Genomic DNA, 21,304 nt, shown 5'->3' with positions numbered 1-21,304 from the left:
AGTCGCCCTCCAAGTCCCAGCGCTCGCCGAGCAGTCTCACGCACCAGCGCTGTGTTTACTCGGTAGGAAAAAAGAACATATTTTAACTTAAGACCAGGGATTTCTGGTGAATAGCGATAAGCTACCTATTTACTTTGAAGCCTCTATGCCAGGCTAAGCTATTTAGTACAGAGAAAAAAAAACAAACCTAAGCAGCCACTGCCAATCTGAGATAGGTTAAAAAGTATTGAAAGAAAAGATACACCTCACACTTTAACAAAATAAAGCAACAAGACTAGAAGGCTGATACATACCCAGACCCAAAAGTTGTGCTCACGCACACCTCAGGCAGGACGCTTTTCCCCCATTTCCTGTTTATTATACACAGCAAAATGCTATTTAGGCTGTCATTGTAATGTTCTAGACGAGAAAAACAGAGACTGTGGGAGTTGTTTTCAATGACTGCGGAAAATTGTTTTTGATAATTATAATGACATCAACATTACAGATCCTTTGCCAAAGTTTTTGTCTTAAAATGGGGTATTTGTGAACTCTCTACCTTCCTGACAACTCTGCGCTTCCCAATGGTGTTTTACCTGCATCCTTCAGTCTGCTTGTGTTGGATGTTCTTCCTTATTATCCACTTCATTATGCATTTGCTTCCCCACTGCGCATACAAACCAGCTCTGTTTTGCAAAACATTGGAGCTGGAGGTGTTGTAAATTGACGAAAACCATTACAGATACATGGAATTTATCATGACACCGACCCTGGCCAAGCTGCTCTGGATGAGCCTCTCTTCTTGCATTCTATTTATATTTGATTTGCACCGAGCCTCTATTCAGTATTTGAATACATTTTAGTACTTATATTTATTATATATATTTAGTATTATATTCAGCGATTGGGAGCAGCCCTGAGGAGAAGGACTTGGGGTGCTGATTGATGAGAAGCTCGACATGAGCCGACAATGTGAGCTCACAGCCCAGAAAGCCAACCTTAATCTGGGCTGCGTCCAAAGCTGTGGGACCAGCAGGTTGAGGGAGGGGATTCTGCCTCTCTGCTCTGCGCTGGTGAGAACCCACTTGGAGTCCCATGTCAAATTCTGGAATCTCCAATGCAAGATAGAACTGTTGGAATGGGTCCAGAGGAGGCATGGAAATGATCCAAGGGCTGGAGCACCTCTGCTATGGGGACAGGCTGAGAGACCTTAGAGCAGCTTCCAGGACTGAAAGAGGCTCCAGGAAAGCTGGGAAGGGACTTTTTACAAGGGCATGGAGTGATCGGATAAGGGGGGATGGTTTTAAATCAGAAGGGGGAAGACTTAGATCAGACATTAGGAAGAAATTCTTCACACTCAGGGTGGTGAGGCCCTGGCCCAGGTTGCCCAGAGCAGTGGTGGCTGCCCCATCCCTGGAGGTGTTCAAGGCCAGGCTGGATGGGGCTTGGAGCAACCTGATCCAGTGGGAGGTGTCCCTGCCCATGGCAGGGAGGTGGAACTGGACGGGCTTTAAGGTCCCTTCCAATCCAAACCATTCCATGGTTCTATGATTTTAATACACAGTGAGTTGTCAAGATTGCTTGGTTTTTTTTCTTGAAGTGCTACGGAATTACAAGATCGTACAAACAGAAAGAAATCCGTCTCCCATAAGGGAACCTCGACACCAGCCTCTCCTCTGGCTCTTTAGCACAGATTTACTGTCTAATCCTCCCCGCTTCCACTGCTCCATCTGTGGATGATTAGAGAGAGAGAGAGGATCTAAAATCTGCGGCGAAGAAGCCGTATCCAGCAGCTTATCTGCCAGGTTTTCAGTCCAATTAGAGCCTAATACGGTTCTATTTGTATCAACACATCTAGGTTTAAGCATCAGCAAGGCTTGTTGCTCTGTAATAGTTAATTCAAAAAGTCAAAAGTATTTTGCTATGGATACTGATGTTATCATTTCTTACTGGGAACTGCGATTTGCATCTGATTCAGGTGCACTCAGGGCTGGTATCCACGCAGCTGCACAATATGCAGGGATTTCAAGAAGGTTTAACTGCTGCATTGAGACACAGGGAGCGACTGCATCCCACCTGTGCCTTGGGGACAGGCACCTTCTCTTGCCCTCTGGACAAACACAATTTCTCTGCATGCAAGGCAGTTAACACGAGTTGGAACACACTATTTCTCCCCATGGAGAGCAGGATTTTAGCGACTCACAGGCCTCTGGCTGTCACACCATCAGGATCTAAAATGGGGAAAAAATAGTCAAATCAGAAAAAACCTCGAATGCTTTGTTGCAATGAAGTGGAGATACTGCTTCAAGACCCAACAAGGTCCTGGATAACCTCGTCTAAGCCCTGCTTTCGACAGGAGGTGGGGCTAGATGATCTCTAGCCATCCCCTGCAGCCTCAGCTTTGCACAGCCAGCCACACGGCTGATGGAGAACACCGAGCACACAGGATCTCTTCATGCTGGTCCCACACAGCAAGCACTGGTCTTCCTTCTCAACTCTGAAACACATTCATCAGCCTGTATTTAAAAATATCAAGTATAGTTCCAAGAGTAACTGTAGAAAAAAACTCTTTTCTAAGACGCTCAGAGGGTGTTTGCTTGTCCTGCACGATGGCTCCATCCATGATTCTGTGCACGACCACCCAGCCCACACACGTTCGGAGCAGCTGGCCGGCCTCAGCCACCGCAAAGACTCTTAGACACCAAAGAAACCATCAAGGTGCCTTTGTTTTTCTAGTAAATCTAGGACAGAACATCACTACAACACTTGGAAGTGATTTGTATATCATACTTTTACACCATATCAGGAAAACCCACCAGCAGGGACTGCTGCTGTAATTATGAGCCCATTTATTGTACAGTCTCATAAATCTACTTGCTTTCCAGATGGATTAAGCTATTAAACCCCTCACTAATGGCACAAACAGTAACTCCAAAACCTAGCTGCTGCTTACAGAGGCATTACACTGCCTCTTTCCGAGCTATCACGTTTTATATTGTTACTACACCGATTAATGAAGCAAAAGACGAAACCGTTTCATCAGTCTCCATGATGTTTAGGCTTTGAAAGCAATAACTGAGCAAGTCCCAAGACAGCAGCATTCAGGGCCATAACAAGACTCTCGGGAGGAGCCTCGCAGTGTTATTTCAGGGAGCTGGGCTCTCTCTCCGGGCAGGATCAGAGAGCCTACCGCACCACTGGGTTTACAGCATCCAGGCCCCTTCCGTAGCCATACTCTGGATGGCATTGGCTCTGGCTGTGATTTGCCTCTCCTGGAAGCTGCTGCTACCACATTCCACTCAAATTGCTTTTCAGTGAGCTTTCAGTGCCTTTCCAACAGCACATCCAACTGCCAAGGAAACGCCAGCTGGAAGGGGAAGCAGGGCAACGCACTCAGGTATCATCTCAGACTCCTGCTGGGATCGGGTGGGGAGCTCCCAGCAATCAACCCCAGCAAGATAGGTAAGGTTCAGCAGTTTTAAGCAGTAACTGAACTGTTTCCTGCTTTACAGCGATGCTGGGACCTACGGAAAAGAGTAAATACGTTGTCAGATGTGTTTAACTCACTGGCACTAGCACAGGTACCTGCTCCGTGCACACCACCAGGCACAGGCTGTGGAGCTGCTGGGTTTTCTACTCGGCAACACATTGTTACCTTCTTCGAACAACATAAAGCACACCATTCCAACTATTTGCCTTCATGAAGTGAAAATACAACAACAAATCAAACAGGGGAAGGTCCGTATGCTTGCAGTCTGCTGAGATGCAATGAGCAGACTCTCAGGAAAGGTCTTGCTAAGGGTTCATTAGTCAGATTAAAAAAAAAAAGACACCAAAAGAAGACAACTGCAAGCAGCATTTGCTGCTTTGTGAACACAGCCTTTATCATCTACGCCACCCCATCACACAGCCTGGCTGGTATGAGCAAACAGCTGGATCGTTTAGTTCCTCTGGATCGGTAGCGACTTCCTCATAATGAGGCATCCGATCACAGCCCTGAAGAAGAAAAAGCAGAGTTCAAGTATGAGCACGCAAGCCTCCTGCCTCACTGCCCCTAAACTCCTGTTGCGTCCTGGGAATCTGGGCACCCCTGGGTGACGCTTCAGCCACCCCATCCAGAACAGGTACGGCAGTGGCAGTGCAGTGGGGACAGCCAGACAGCTCACACACAAAGCACTTGACTGCTCACATCCTTGGCTGCAGTGAGTACCAGTGATCTGAAAGGGTCCTAAAGAGCATAATTTGACCAATTATTTACATTAATAAGCCATTACTGTTTTCACCCAAGTGCAAAGTCTGGAATACTTGCTTGATTACGATTTTTGTCCTTAAATAGAGCCTCTGCGGCATCACTGTTCCAGCTTCTCCAGCCTCCACACAGGTCACATTTAATCATCAGTGCTGGCAATTCTTACGTTATTGCGTCAGTTCCTATTTGTTCCTGACTTACTGAAAAAGAGAAGCATTTTATGCTGAAGACTGAGTGCGACAGAATCTCCAATGACTACAAATACCCATCCTGCTCCCCTCCGGCAGCACTTCTCTCACACAGAGAGAATATTACAGAGGTGCCAGTACCTGCTCTCACCAAACACCGGTATTTGCCTTTCCCAAAATATTCATTCAAGCTCACAAGTGATTTTTGTCACCCCTTTTGTAACCCTTTCAGCACTGGAAGCTTCTCTAAGGTCTTCTTGGAGCCTTCTCTTCTCCAGGATGAAAAACACCAACTCTCAGCCTGTCCTCGCACAAGAGGTGCTCCAGCCCTTGGATAATCTCTGTGGCCTCCTCTGGACTTGCTCCAACAGATCTATGACCTTCCTATGCTGAGAGCTCCAGAACTGGACACCGGACTCCAGGTGAGGTCTCATCAGAGTGGAAGAATCAAAGTTAACACACTTAAAACAGTAACACAGCAGAGGATAATGTTTGGTCCAGTATTAAACTGGAGGTGCAGGTCTCCCAGCATACGTGCTGTGGGGACAGGAATGTCCAGCTAAAGCCTCTGCCACTCCAGCCACACAGCTGTCCAGATACTCATCCCTCGGATCCAAGCGTTCTGCCGGGGCCAGCACACAAGGCCACATTCCTTTAATGCAAGGGAGTGATCCGGTACAGCGGCAGTAATTTGAATTTCAATCATGCCACTGGAGAGAGGATAAGCCACATAACTCATGGTCTATTTAGCCCTAAGAAGTCAGAATGTATCTACTTTGGAAATCCCTTTCCAAATCCCTTCCTGCAGCCCAGTGTTATGCACGTACATCTTGAAGGCAAGGCAAAAAAAAAAAAAAAAAAAAGCAGAGTTTTCCTCTCCTGCTTCATCTTCCACGGCACAGGGAACAGCTATCAAACCTGCACACCGGGGGAAAGTGTTAAAAGGTGTCTGAGAGACAAATCCCCTGCTTTTCAAACCACAGACAAAGGATTTCCAACCAAATTCTGGGATGGATTTAGTGATCATGCTAAAAAAAACCCCAAAACAGTGTCTAAGGTGTGCAGACCACAAAGACGCAGGACAAAGCAACTGGACACACATTGTGATATTATATATCTTATGGCTTACAGCAATAGAATTTACATAACAGCACCAACCCTTGGTTTAACAAGGCAGCTTTAACAAAACAAGAAAGTCAGCTCTCCTTGTACCTGGACCAATATCACAGCCTGCTACAGCGTGAGTTTTCCAGGTCACACATAAGGGAAGTCATAGAATCACAAAATGGTTTGGGTTGGAAGGGATCTTAAAGCCCATCCAGTTCCAATTCCCTGTCATGGGCAAGGACAAACATACATCAGATGAACTGAAATGCAAAGCCTGAAGCTTTGTTCTCCTCGTTCTTTAAAAGAGAGAGTGACATCAGAACCCCACTCTCACCAGACCAGAGGAGCTGCCTGGCTGCTTGTGCAGCATCGCTGTGGCCGATGTCACAAGTGGATCTGTTTTCCCTGGAAATTAATGGAAAGCAAACACATACCTAGGATCCAAATGAGATTTTTCACTATCACTTTACATGTTACTGGCTTATCAGAAACGCCTGAAAGCTGTCTCACGCAGTTATGTACCCATTAGCAACTGCATCCTGCAACCGAGTTCCTCCGTCAAGTGACACTGAGCACAGAGCTCGCAGGGAGCTCTGTCTCCTTTCCTTCCCTAATGAACTGGAAAATAACGCCTGTGAGTACCAAGCAGCCAAAGCAGCACGGATTTGCTTCATTCTGAACAAAATGCGTTTATTTTGCTCACGGCAGACGCTTCAAGACACCTTTTACATAATCAGAAAGGGAAAATCCACCTTTTCCCTTGGTGCCAAGGGAGGCAGCCCAGTCCAGTGACCCTGATCTGCTCAACTCTATTCGCCACCACAAAAGCCCCAAGTTCACTTTGTGCTCTCCATTTCTTCTCCATCAAGTTCCCTCTATGAGTTTCCACTAATAATTCCAAATTATTAAGAACATCATTGTTTTCCCCCTACCATTCCACAGCCTGATCTGCAGCTTCACAACACATCATATTCCCAAACACCCCCATACCAGCTTTATTGTGCAGAATAACGGTGAAAACGTGTTAAAATATACAGAACACACATGTTTTTGGCAACGTATTTCAGTGGGAAAGCCGGGGGGGTGCTTTCTTTCCTGACAGGGCTGTGGGGACAGTAACGGAGCGGACAGAGACGCAGGCACTTCTGCTGCCAACTCATTACAACGCCTACAAGAATTCAATACAAAGTGTGCTCCAAATTACAACTCGGACAGCTGGCAAGTATTCAGTGTGCCTGCTCGCATGCTGCCTTCAAATAAAAATAGAAACCTTCTAGTTTGAACACTGCCACCATTTAAAAGGAGTGGGCATGAGAATTTGGAGAGTACACACCCCTCGCACTGAAAAAAAAAATCACACATGGTTCCTATCAAGCAGATGAATTTTGAAAACGAAAGCATGTTTTTGTTCAGCAATCGCTAGTGAGCTTCACATAATTTCTGTAGTTAGACTTATCATAGAATCATTACTAGAAAAGACCTTTAAGTTTATCCAGTCCAACCATCAGCCCAACCTCACCGTGCCATGTCCCCAAGTGCCACGTCTACACACTGTTTTAACCCCTCCAGGGATGGAGACTTCACCACTGCCCTGGGCAGCCTCTGCCAGCAACCAATGGACACAGGTTCTGCAAACAACTGGGGTGTAAGAGCTGCAAGGCATTAGCAATGCCCTCCCAGTCAGCTTCCGAGTGCTCTCCTGAGAGCCTGAACCCCTGGGAAACCCCAAACCCCACTCTTTCTGTTCACTGACGTTTACAGTTTATTATTGGTATAAACCATTCACAACCACAGTCTCACCTACTCTGAAGGTACAGTTCTGTTGGCTTTTGCTTTCACTGTGTAAAAAGCAGAGGTTAAGGAGATAACACTGCTTATAGCAGAGAAATAAATAAAATCTGGTTTAAGTTAGAGGAACTTCCTAAAAATGTCTCATTTTTCTCGCTTAGCAAACCCTGGCACTCTGTACAGATGGCTCTTTGGGAATGAGTTACGGAGACCAGTCACTCAATTGCAGAATTAAAGGTTTTAGCAAAATTTTGCTGCTTCAACTAAGAATTTCTAAAGCAAATGACCTGGGCAATGACAAGCAATGCCACTTCAAAACTTTATTAAGCAGATTTCCCCAGGAACTTTTGAAGACTTTGACCATAATTTACTGTCATAGGTACTTTCTCATAGTTTTCACTTAGAAAAAACCACTGAAAATATGTTTCCTCAAAGTAAAGCATGATATATTCACAGTGGCTGAACCCCAGTATTGGTAAACATGTGCTAAGCAGCAACAGAAAATTTTCCCCAGGTGCCAGTCGGAACAGCAACTGCTTGGGCAGTGACAGCCTCGCCCCAGGCACACCAGTTCCTTCAGGTGGGTTTTCCAGCCTGGCAAAAGCATGAGCGGCTGCGTAAGCCGCCACCAAGAGGCACCAGGAGCAGCTGATGCGGGAATATCACAGTGCCTGTGCACAGCCCCTCTTCCCAACCCTGCACACACAATTCATACGCACCCTGTAAGGGCATCCAAGCTGTGGATAACAGGGAACCGAGCTGAGCAGCAGGGTCTCAGAGCCACCAGGCGCCTGTTCCTGGGAGAGGTGCTGTGTCCCCTTCTCCTAATCCTGCAAATCAAGCGCTGTTTCACACTCCGTTCTCCAAATAACAGCCTGTCCCAGCAGAGTTTATGTTTAGACTCCAGCATTAACCCTGGCAAATGTGCTTGGAAACCTCTTTCTAGATGTTTTCCTGTTCAGCACGCCAGAGATTCCTTGGAGGCAGCGGCGCCGGGTCCTGGGGAGACTGAGATATCGGACAAATCCTGCATTTAGTTGAGTTGGCTTTTACGTGAGGAACTTGAATTCTGGTTTTTAGAATGCAGCCCATGAGTGATACAGGCATGGATCAAGGTTTGGGATAGAGAGGGCGGTATATTTTACTTTACCTTTTTTACCCAGCTCCTTGGAATAGCTGATGAAAAAGGAGGGCAGAACAAAATTAGAAACGACATGAAAGCACGCTGAAAGCAGCTCAATAAAATCATAAAATTGTTTGGTTGGATAAAACCTCTGAGATCATAGAGTCTGACTGTACCTGTCCACTACTGAACCATCTCTGAGCACCTCCTCCACCCATCTTTTCAATCTCTCCAGAGATGGGGACTCAGCCACTTCCAGCAAACAGCTCTGGCCCTGAATTGTTTTGTACAGCAAGAACAGCGAATTGTTTATTTTTAAGTACAAGAAGTGATTGCTGTTAAACACCCAAGAGAGAAAAAAAATAAAGCTACCAGTGTAAGGCAAGGTCAGAACAACTGCTGAGAGGAGATAAAACACTTTCAGAGGTGGCTTCTCTTTTCAGGAACAGATGCAGGCCAGTAAAGCACAAAGAATTATGGCATGGAGAGAGACGGAATATTTTTTCCTATGGCTCCTGGGATCTCATTTTTGAGATTCCTTGGGTTCTTCACTTCCAACAAAAATGGGATGCATACCTACAATGATTATGGACTTCTACCACCAGCACAGAATCCAACACAGGCTGGGCAGGCTCTGCAGCTTTAAAATTCTAGCAAATGAAGTAAAATTTGAAGTTGATCAGTTGAGACAGCTTTTCTTTGTAAGAAACAGCATTACAAAGTCTTCAGGCAGGAGCAGCGATCAAACGCAGCAGCAGAACCTGGCTGGGGGATGCCATGTGCCAATGCATTTTACAGTTCTATTTTGGAAGGCCACGTTGAAATTTAAGTTGCCAGTTGGAGCAAACAAGAGATTTCATTCTTCAAGACAGCAGGAAATACCAGACATGAAAATCAACTGGAGTGCCAAATTCTTCATTTTTGTGATTTGTCTGTATGACAGCCACTGCCCAGAGCTTGCAAGCGATTCCCCTGTCAGGGCTGTATCCACATAACCAGTATTCCTGCCTAAACCCAGGCAGGCTCTGGTCATCCTAGCTCCCTGTCTGCAGGGCAGACAACTTAAATTAGATCTCAATACACCAAATACTTTGAGTAGCCCTGTTTAAATCAGCCAAAATGCATTCAACATCCTCAGAATCGTAGAATCACTGAATTGCTTGGTTGGAAAAGACCTTCGAGATCATCGAGTCCAACTGTACCTGTCACTACTAAACCATCCCTGAGCACCATATCTCCCCGTCTTTTAAACACCACCAGGGATGGCGACTTCACCACTTCCTTGGGCAGCCTCTGCCAGTGCCTGAGAAACTTTCCTGTGAAGGAATTTTTCCTGATGTCTAATCTGAACCTGCTTTGGTGTAACTCGAGGCCATTTCTTTTCATCCTATCACCTATCACTTGGGAGAAGAGACCAGCAGCAACACCACCACAAACTCCTTTCAGGGAGCTGTAGACAGTGATGAGGCCTCCCCTCAGCCTCCTTTTCTCCAAGCTAAACAAACCCAGTTCCTCAGCTGCTCCTCATAATCCTTGTTCCTTCCCCAGCTCTATTCCTCTCCTCCAGATGCGCTCCAGCCCCTCAATGCCTTTCTTGTACTGAGAGGTCCAAAACTGAACCCAGGATTCAAGGTGTGGCCTCACCAGCACTGAGTACAGGGGGATGATCCTTCCCCTGCTCCTGCTGGCCACACCATGGCTGATTCAAGCCAGGATGCTGTTGGTCTTCTTGGCTACCTGGGCCACTGCTGGCTCACAATCAGCCGCCGTCAACCAGTGGCCCCAGGTCCTTCTCTGCCAGGCAGCTCTCCAGCCGCTCTTCCCCAAGCTTGGAGCGAAGACGGGCATTTTTGCAGAAGCTGTGCAATGTAAATCCTCAGAATCCCAAGATTTACCTAATACTTCTCACAGAATTCCATTTATGAAAAGCTAGCTATTAGCATGAAATCACCAGGATAAAGGCTGTGCTCTTATTCAGCTGTTTCCCTGCAAAAAGACACCACAACTCCCTTCGTCTCCCAGCACTTCAGGTAAAAGGGAATGATTTGCAATAGATGTGTGGTCTTTGACAACAGCTCCAAGACTGGATCTAATGGACTGTAAACCACCAGCCCATCTCATGTCAATAAATAATGTATGAACCTGTATTCACACAAACACACAAGGATAAGGCATTGGGACAGCAAATCAGAATCGGCAGGAAAATGTTCCTTTCTTTTCCAAAATAGGTTAAATTGTCACCACTTCTGCACCCACTCCTCTCGCTAAAAGAAACTCAGCTTTGTGGTTTACCTGTTTTTTCCAACACAAGGTGTGCTCTGCAGAAATAAGAGCCAATTTTTCTATTTTAAATAAACTCTGTTTACTACAACTCTCTGGGCTTGGCCATCCAAACAGTTTTTCACCCAGTGAAGAATATGCCCATCCAAGCCATGAGCCACCAGGTTTACCAGTTTTAAGTGTCTTAACATTTAATAAGCTTTGCCTCTTTGGGAGAAGAGCTTTTACCAAAACGAAAGTATCTTTACCAAAAATACAAGAAAGTATAAACTGGTTAACCTTGGCTAAGTTTACTCAGAATGAAGCCTCCAGCACTCAAGAAGCTTAAGGAATTTTCCACTTGATTAAAATCCACTCAATTGGTTCCCTTTTAGAGGCTTTATGAAGGTACTCATATTTCAGACACTCATCTCAGTTCCACAGATTCAGATGAGCATATTCGGAAAGAGCATCAGCAGACCTCAAAATCTTTCTCTCCACTGAAGACGGAGAGGAAAACTTTAAAATCAGAAGAGCCTGTCCACAGCGAAAGTCAGCACACACCCCATCAGTTTGTCCTGGTCCCCTGCTCACCAGGGAAGATGAACACCCACAAAGGGAGAAGAGCTTTATCAATGTCTATACTCAAACACAATGATCGCTTTATAGACAAGTTATGTCTGTCCTACAATAAGGTCATTAATCTAATGAAAATATATCAAGCAGAATGTGCCGGGACTGACAATGACACCATACCTCATCATCAATCTTGACCACATAACTTCGCTACAGGCAAAAGAGCTATTAAGATGAAGACACTTAAATCACCCTACAGCTGGAACTCCTCATGCCACTGTAGGAAGGGTTTATTAGCAATGCACGTCCACGCATTACCTGAAATTGTATAACAAATTAGTTACTGCGTAGTTCATAGAATCATGGAACGGTTTTGGTTGGAAGGGACCTCAAAGTCCACCCAGTTCCAACTCCCTGCCACAGGCAGGGACACCTCCCACTGGATTGGGGGGCTCAAAGCCCCATCCAACCTGCCCATGAACACCTCCAAGGATGGGGCAGCCACCACGTCTCTGGGCAACCTGGGCCAGGGTCTCCCCACCCTCACAGGAATACTTTTCTTCCCAAGATCTCATCTCAATCTCCCCTCTCTCAACTGAAAGCCATTCTCCCTTATCTTATCCTTGCACTCTCTGATCAAGAGCCCCTCCCCAGCTTTCCTGGAGTCCCTTTCAGTACTGGAAGCTGCTCTACGGTCTCCCCAGAGCCTTCTGTTCTCCAGGCTGAACAACCCCAACCTCTCAGCATGTCCTCGGATGGGAGGTGCTCCAGCCCTCTGGTCATCTCCATGTACTCCTCTGGACTCTCTCAACCAGTTCCATGTCCTTCCTATGCTAAGGACTCCAGAACTGGATATTTAATTTTGTTTTATTTAATATTTAATATTTATTGTGGCTTTATTTCTGCATCTTAGTTATTTTACCAGGTTTGCACTACTAACAAGCCTGTCACTGGCAAACACAGCACTGCAAGCATAATTTACTCACAAGTGGGGTTTTATGGGGAGTTTTTCTTTTGAGCAACTGGCAACAGCACTGCCAAAAAATTCTGCAAACAAGCAAAGAACTAGTTTGCAATTAAGCATTAACAATGGTTTCGCTGATCATACTGTTGATGCTAAACCCTTTCAGCCACCGGCACTGCAGCAGGAAACGACACATCCAGACGGGATAAAGCGATTCACAGCAGTTGTGCGCAAGCAGCTTTACTGAACATTGAAATAAAATGAATGTTCAAAGTAAACATTTTAAGCAGAAACGTAGGCATTTAGCATTCTATGCATTTATAAGCACTTCTGTTTTACGCCTTACAAGCATTTCTATTCTATGCATTATAAGCACTGACTGATGATGCAAATAGAGTGGTTTGACTTCTTTCTGAGAGTAGCTGGTAGCTTTCAGAAAAGATGGTGCCTGGAAGACAGCAAGTAAAGGCATAAAATGCTAAAACTACTGGTTACTTTGCCCTCTGCACTGCTGACACCACCGAGGATAAGCAGTGATGGTAGATTAAAAATCCTGGTACCCACGGGCAGCTCGCTGCTCCTGCTGCAGTAACCTGGCACCTCTGGAAGTGAGTGAGATAAATGAACACACAGTGAAGCACTCTGCTTTCACCATTGTAGGAGTTTCTTTTAAGGAGTTGTCCCCACTTACCCCCACACTCCCCACTGCCAGGAACTGAGTGTTCTCCTAAAGGTTCTCTCCAATGATCATTCAATATTCAAGCATAAAAATAAAATTAATATCAACCTATTTTCTTCTGGACACTACAGGCTCCTCTTCCCATCCAGAAATTCAGTGCCTTCACTCTTTGTTCCCTTTCAACTCCACTGACAGCCTATAAATTATTACTTATTATTGCAGGGCATCCAGAGGCTCCAGCCAGGGTCAAGGCAATGCGCTAGAATAGAGACACTGGCTCCAGAAAGCTTCTCAGTCCTGGTCTATCAAAATACCCTTTTAACAGAGGTGAAAATGCTCCCTGTTTGTATAAAGCAAACTGTTCAGTTTATGTCAATAGCTTCTCTCTCTGCTGCTCATCCCCCTGGCAGATTAATTATCAGTCCACCCAGATCTTTTCCTCCACCAAATTAACTGATGCAATGCCATTTGAAACATATCAAAAACAGCAATACACCAAAGTTGAAAATCTGAATAATTCATGAAGGCCCCCAAAAAAGAGATCTACACAAAGCTAGGAAATCTTGCAAATGCCATTCTTTCATCTACCATCCTCCTCTGTACTCTTCTTTAAACCAATACTGAACTCAGGGGCAATTAATATCCAATACAGTTCTAACAGCAGCAACATAATTTTTAGCATCTCCTTCAAACCGCTGTTTCATGCCACCCATCACTCACAGGAAAACACGATCAAGGCAGAAGTCTATGAATAACTCTACTGCTTCTCCAGGATTCAATCTAGACTGTTTCTAAATATGTATAATGCCTAGACTATATTAACACATTAAAGCTTTACAGATTGCCATCAGTGCTTCTGCAGCTTAATTTCATCTGTCCCTTACAATTCAGATCTTCAGCTATTTTCATCCTAAAGGAGAAAAAACAAAAATCACTTCACTTTAGAATCATAGAATGATTTGGTTTGGAAGGCACCATAAAGCCCATCCAGTTCCAACCCCCTGCCGTGGGCATGGACACCTCCCACTGGATCAGGGGGCCCAAAGCCCCATCCAGCCTGGCCTTGAACACCTCCAGGGACGTCCCCACACTCACAGGTAAACATTTATTCCTAAAATCTCATCTCAGTCTCCCCTTTTTCAGCTTAAACCAGTTCCCCTTGCCCTGTCCCTGCACTCCCCGATCAAGAGCCTCTCCCCAGCTTTCCTGGAGCTCCTTTCAGTACTGGAAGCTGCTTTAAGGTCTCCCCAGAGCCTTCTCTTCTCCAGGCTGAACAACCCCAACTCTCTCAGCCTGTCCTCAAAGCAGAGGTGCTTTAAATATCAAAACTCGTGATGCTCACAGGCAGATTGCTAAGCATGGTTAAGAGGATATATATTTAAAACCTGGCAGCAAAACTTGATTCCCCTACTGAACAGGAAGATTCTCTCCCATTCTATTGCCTCACTGTTAATAAAAAACATATTCTATGATCAGTTAAGCTTGCAAAAGTCTGGGCAGGATGATGAGTTTGACAAGCCAAACAATTCAGGAGCAGACTTGGAGAACAGAGCAAGTGATGGAAGAGGAAACGTTTTAAGCGACTGATAAAGCACCACAAGGGATTCAGCATGTTTGTTTTTCACTCCAGCTGCACAAAAGGATAGAAAGGCAGAGTGCAGCAACACAAAATGGATGCTTTTGTGCTAACACCACCTTAATTTCCAAACAAGTTTGTCTTTGTGGTTAAAAATTCATTCCCTACTTCCATCTGCAGTTTTTAATTGCTAACGCAGCCGCTCTGTTCCGCTCATTCAAAAGTAAGGGGAGAATTTAAGGCATCCTGTGCCTGAGACAGCCCTGCTGCCTGCAGTAATTGGAAATGACAGCTCACACACACACCAGCATGGGGTTAATGTTTGTGCATCAAGTTCCAAACCAAACCTCGGCAGATTCACTGGAGAACTCCCCCTCAGCTGAACAAACCCCCCAAAAAACCTCACTGGTTTCAGATTAAACACATATGTATTAATTATCGGGCAGAAGTTTAGAGTTTCCTTTAATCATTTTGACATGCTTTGAAATCGTGTGGCTGGTAAAGCAGCTCCATGAGTGCTTTCATCTCCCAGCTGCAACATGGGAGGCATGCTGGAAAACCCAGACAGGGTTTTCTACCTTCCAGGTCCGCTGTAGAAGGAGGTTTCCTCAAGTTGTGCACAGCAAGATAGACCACAACCCACAAAACCAACCTTTTTTAAGTACAAAAAGCACCACATTTAACACGAGGAGAAACTTCTCATTTCTTACTGTGAGGGTGGGGAGGCTCTGGCCGAGGATGACCAGAAAAGTTGTGGCTGCCCCATCCCTGGAGGTGTTCAAGGCCAGATTGGATGGGGCTTTGACCCCCCTGACCCAGTGGGAGTTGTCCCTGCCTATGGCAGTGAGTTGTAACTGGATGGGATTTAAGGTCCCTTCCAACCCAAACCATTTCACGATTTTACTTGGAAATTAGAGTCAGAGAAATCAAGCTGCAGTTTCATACCTGTGTTTTATACAGTATCCCAAAGCCTCCATGCAAGAACAACAGGTCAATCCCTGCTTCGCTGTGCTACCCAGCTCCTGCTTACAGCATGGATAATTATATACAACAAACAAAAGAAGGGAATTAACATATTTCCCACACAAAACCCAAGCAGCTCAGCTGCAGACCTGTTCTCACACATCACCTTACCCAGAATAATTCACCACTGATACTTCCAAGCACTCACAGTGGAGTAATTTATGGATACCATGGTAACACAACTGCAGCTCACCAAGTCTCACCTTTCATGAAATTCATGCTACCTCCCCAAAGTGAGATTTTTCACCACCTCCATGCTATTTCACACCCCCAGCTTCCCTATGTCCCCTTTCCAGCATCTCTATTTCACTCCCAACATCCCTTTTTGCCCCCAGCATCCTTCAGAAGTCACCCAGTTTACTCACCATCCAAACCAAGAAGATAAAAACCTCTGAAAACTACTTTTTTAGGCAAACCCAGCCAGCTCGTCTCTCTCCCTGAGCCCCACCGCCCGGCTGGCGGAGTCCCCACACTGAGCAGCCTGTACACACAGAGCCACACGCCTTCCGCAGCTGCAAGTTATTAAACTGGATGGATGTTAACCGTTTAGGCATCGACAGCAGGCTAAACAGTTTAAACACATTACAGAAACTCCAGCTTCAGAGTCAACCAAATACAGGCATTTATCAAGCAGGGAACAGGGAGAAACTGCTCATTCCTTACCTTAAGCAAAGGGAGGTCTCCAAATTCTAGTGCATTTCAGATTTTTCAACTTCAAAAATGCATCGGTTGAGATTTTAAGTGATTTCTCTCTTCAGTTTCCTGCAGGGTAGATGTGGAGAGAAAAAAAAAAAGGAAAATTGAAGTACTTAAGGATCTGCAACAGCCATCAGAGTTGAATTTTTCCCCCTCTCTCTGTAGAAATCCTCTTATTCCATCCTGCCTGCTCTTAAGACAGCGCTGCTGACGAATTCCAAGGCTCTGCTCTTGACATGCAGAATCACTGAAGGATCAAGAGCATAAATGTCACTTCCTCCAGGCAGCACATCAACTGCAAAGGAGCCTAATCTGCTCTCCCCGCCGCAATCCTGCCCAGCCGCCACAGAAATCCTGACATCTGCCTCACGCCGAGCTCTCATTAAACGCTTCTGAAGGATTCCAGTTTAAAGCCCCTATCTGAAGGATCCCAGTTTTAGCCAAACCATTATGCAGTTCCACTTCAGGAACCGCATGAGAGGAAGAATATAAACTGAAAAGCTAATAAAACACAAGTCAAAGCCTAACCTTGAAACAAATTACTGCTGGCTACATCCAAGTGGGAGCAGAGGCTCTGCAATTATTAAATGAGCTTCAGAAGAGATTTAACCAATCAAATCCCACCGCAATGCTTGCTTTATGCTATTGTGCCAGTCCCAAACTATTTGCCAAGGTTTCATAGATTCATGGAATGGTTTGGATTGGAAGGACCTTAAAGCCCATCCAGTTCCAACCTCCTGCCATGGGCAGGGATATCTCCCACTGGATCAGGTTGCTCAAAGCTCCATCCAACCTGGCCTTGAACCCCTCCAGGGATGGGGCAGCCACCACTGCTCTGGGCAACCTGGGCCAGGGCCTCCCCACCCTCAGCATGAAGAATTTCTTCCTAATGTCTGATCATAAATCTTTCCCCTTCCAATTTAAAGCCATTTCCTGTCATGCCCTTGTAAAATGTCCCTCCCCAGCTTTCCTGGAGCCTCTTTCAGTACTGGAAGCTGCTCTGAGGTCTCCCTGGAGCCTTCTCTTCTCCAGGCTGAACAACCCCAACTCTCTCAGCCTGTGCTCGTAGCAGAGGTGCTCCAGCCCTTGGATCATCTTTGTGGCCTCCTCTGGACCCATTCCTACAGATCCATGTCCTTCTTCTTTGGAGATTCCAGAATTGGGCTCAGGACTCCAGGCGGCGACTCATGAGAGCAGAGTAGAGGGGCAGAATCCCCTCTCTCACCCTGCTGGCCTCGTTGCTTTTGATGCAGCCCGAGACAGAGATGGTTTTCTGGGCTGTGAGCACATATTGCCGGCTCACGTCAAGCTTCTCATCCATCAGCACCCCAAGTCCTTCTCCTCAGGCTGCTCCCAATCACATCATCCCCCATCCTGTACTGAAACGACGGATTGCCTTGACCCAGGTGTAGGACCTTTTTCCATCTCCTTTATTACTTTTGCATAGTTCCCAATTGAATCCAGCAGGCACAAACCCTAGGGAGGTTGGAAGGTTGTGGTTTTTTACAGGATTTCAGGACACATTGGCCTAAAGTTCCTTAAAATAGAAATTAGATGTCACGAACACAACATCCTGAATACATGCTGCATGTGGATTAAACAGAAACCAGGACACCAGCGCTGCCTTGAAACGCCACATAATTAACTCCTAAAACGGCATTTTAATGGTTTCTGCCCTTCCTCAGCTTGGCAGGAGAGTGCATAATTACTCTTTTATTAGCTTGCCGCATCCTTCTCTCGCATTCCCAATTTGAAATTAAACAAAAACTCTTCTGTTGGGAGCTTGCCTCGAAGAAGTCGCGTTTTAAAAGGATTACCCCACCGCCAAAAGCAAACTGGATTCCATAAAAGGAGGCTTATTCATGCACTTGAAGCCTCTTTCTTTAGGTATCTAACACGCACCTGGATCTTTTAAAAATCTATTTAAATTTTCTTACTGAATTAGCTCAATAAAGTAAATTTTATCGCCCATTAAAATTTATGCCACCGCAACTTGAGCCTGCACAGTGTTTCTTCCTATAATCCTCTCGCTGGAGGCTCAATTTAATAAACAAAGGCAGCTCTAATAATTCAAATCTTACTTTCAAAGATACGATGTGCCTGTCAGAAGCTTTCAGTACATTTCTTCACCCTCTCTCCAAGGCTTTGCATACGTTTAAGCCTGCCTCTTGCCTTTGGAATGCTGATAACTATTTTTTCTTTTCTCCCCTTTAAAGGATTAAATGTAACCACACAGACATTTTTATTAGTGCATCACGCACCATTAAATTGTCAGCTTGTCTTCCATGATTCTCTTTAAAAATAAATAAATACGTGGCCTTGTAAACATCTTTACAATAAAAATACTCCTTTTCTTGACACTTACTTATAAACTGAAGCAAACAAAGCCAAAACCCAACCAACAAAGCACCGCATGGATTGCCTTGAAGACGAGAACCACTCTACACACAACATGTATTTTTAAAGACAGCACAGTATGCTCACAGAACATCCACCAGAAAGCCCTGCACTTGGCTCCCCCAAGAGATTTATTTGTATTATTTAAGAGTTCACCCTACTGCCTTCAAGCAGCAAAGCGAGAACTCACCCATTTTGCACTCTGGTCATGCGGGAACACCCTCCAGAGAAGAAATACAAGTTTTTAACATGAGAAAGCAGTGATATTTTCATCTGAGACAACCCCCCATGCAGGAAGGATGAGGCCAAAACATGAGCGACACGTCCCACACCGAGACGACGATGGCTCAGGATTCCCTTTTACTTCCTAAGAGTGCTCCAGATTTTTAATGCTTCCCTTATTTTTTGTCGCTATTTCCATCTGGGAGCAAGTCAGCTCTTTTTCACACACAGCAGCTTCCTTCTCTCAAACACCAACTTGCAGCCAAAGGTGTCCAAAGTTCCCTTCAGAGAAGGGAACTGTGCCTTGGCACAATTTTCAACCTGTCTCACAGCCCTAACTGCAACAGAAATGACCAGCGCTGCAGAAATTCCATTCCTGCCCAAATTGTACCCATTTAGAGGATTCTGCCCACAAAGATCTTCTACTTTGTGTATCACAACCAAGTTTTGAAAGTAATCATCGTGTTTGCCTTCAAAGGCAGAAGACCCACCAACACTTTAGGTCCTTGCATAACGTCTTTGTTGCAGACATGAGCAGTGGGATGGAAGGCACTTTCAGTGAGTTTGCCTGACACCAAGCTGCTTTGTGTCATAGTTGACACACCAGAGGGCAGGGATGGATCCAGAGGGACCTGGACAGACTAGAGAGCTGGTCCTGTGCAAACCTCAAGAAGTTCAACAAGGCCAAGTGCGAGGTCCTGCACCTGGGGCAAGGCAATCCCAAGCACAAACACAGACTGGACAGAGAATGGATTTGGAGCAGTCCTGAGGAGAAGGACTTGGCGTGTTGGTGGATGAAAAGCTCAACATGAGCTGGCAACATGCACTTGCAGCCCAGAAAGCCAACAGTGTCCTGGGCTTGCATCCAAAGCAGTGGGACCAGCAGGGCGAGGGAGAGAATTCTGCCCCTCTGCTCTGCTGGAACCTCACCTGGAGCCCTGCGTCCAGTTCTGGAGTCCTCAGCATAGGAAAGACATGGATCTGCTGGAGTGGGTCCAGAGGAAGTCATGGAGATGATCCAAGCTTCCATCCGAGGACAGTCTGAGAGAGTTGGGGTTGTTCAGCCTGGAGAAGGCTTGAGGGAGACCTTAGAGCAGCTCTTGATCAGGGAATGCAGGGAAAGGAAGAGTGGGAACAGTTTTCAGCTGTATGAGGGGAGACTGAGACGAGATCTTAAGAAGAAACATTTTCCTGTGAGGGTGGGGAGGCCCTAGTCCAGGGTGCACGGTGAGGTCGTGGCTGCCCCATCCCTGGAGGTGTTCAAGGCCAGGTTGGACAGGGTTTTGAGCAATCTGATCCAGTGGGAGGTGTCCATACCCATGGCAGGCAGGCTGGAACTCGATGGGCTTAAAGGTCTCTTCCAACCAAGCCATTCTATGATTCTGTTTTCCCACACAGGAAACAGAAATATCCCTGCCTCTCTTCCTCAAGAAGAATTCCTCGCTAAAATACTGGTAAAATTCCAGAAAGCATTATAGCTCTGCTCCATGCTGATGCAGAGATCAGTGCTGGGCAAAGGTCTCCTTCCTCCCATTGTCCTCAGATGGGCAGGACCATGCTGGATCCTAACAACAGGTCAGAAGAGGATAAAACCCATGAGCATCCCTGCAAAGAGCTTGGGCACAGTCAGGAGAATCAATCTGGCCAAGCTATGTTTGTCTGCTCCTGGCTTGCAGAAAGAACAGCTGCAGAGCCTGGAAATAAAACCCAGGAGACTGCCTAGAGGCTGAGCACGGAGCAGCCAAGCAGGTGCTCTACCCCCATTTTCCTCCAAAGGCGAGTGGCAGCTCAGGCGAACAGCTTGCACTGGGGGCTAAGCGAGGGCATCGCTCCAACAGCAAAGAAATCCCTGTGGGTGCCTTCAGATGAGGGATCAGGACTTAAGACGCAGTCAGACCCTCAGGCAGCTCCACACGGACTGTGGGAGCCAAAGGGCGAGAGCACAGGCAGGGAGCAGGAGGTGGCACAAGTGACATTTAATGCAGCTGCGAGGGATAGAGAAAGGATGTTTTCTGCCCCCAGGAGCTCAAAGCCAAGTTGGAAGCAGCAGCCCAGCTTCCTCAAGAGGCACCTCAGCATTAAAATCACTAGGCTTGCAAACTGAAGGCACAATTCACGTCCACGGAGCTGCACATGCATCAGAGCTTCAATGAACACACACGTAAAATGAAAGATCTCTAACCATTATGACCAGTTCTGGAGCCCCCAACATAAGGAGGACATGGAACGTTGGAACGGGTCCAGAGTTGCCCACACAGATGACCTGAGGGCTGGAGCACCTCTGCTACAAGGACAGGCTGAAAGAGTTGGGGTTGTTCAGCCTGGAGGAGAAAAGGCTGAGGAGAGACCTCTCAGAGCAGCTTCCAGTACTGAAAAGGGGCTCCAGAAAAGCTGGGGAGTGACAGGATGAGGCGGAATGGCTTTAAATTGGAACGGGGAAGATTTAGATTAGACAGCAGGAAAAAATTCTTCATGCTG

At 46.1% G+C, this 21,304-nt stretch overlaps 1 protein-coding gene across 5 annotated transcripts in view; it reads right to left on the bottom strand.

Moving 5' to 3' along the window:
• The window catches only part of GLCE (glucuronic acid epimerase), a 50,438-nt gene that overhangs the window by 15,402 nt on the left and 13,732 nt on the right, over positions 1–21,304 (bottom strand). For 3 of the 5 annotated variants that reach the window (XM_054077716.1, XM_054077721.1, XM_054077717.1), the window contains exon 2: positions 16,175–16,273. The gene's annotated coding sequence lies outside the window, so the exon portion shown is untranslated. Of the gene's footprint in view, positions 1–8,030; positions 8,169–15,876; positions 16,007–16,174; positions 16,274–21,304 lie in introns of those variants that run through there. The other 2 variants (XM_054077718.1, XM_054077719.1) reach the window with 2 other exon arrangements.

Source organism: Cuculus canorus, chromosome 12 (assembly GCF_017976375.1).
Source record: "Cuculus canorus isolate bCucCan1 chromosome 12, bCucCan1.pri, whole genome shotgun sequence".
Lineage (NCBI taxonomy): Eukaryota > Metazoa > Chordata > Aves > Cuculiformes > Cuculidae > Cuculus > Cuculus canorus.
The sequence above is the reverse complement of the archived record's forward strand: the minus strand, read 5'-3'. Positions and strand labels throughout refer to the sequence as shown.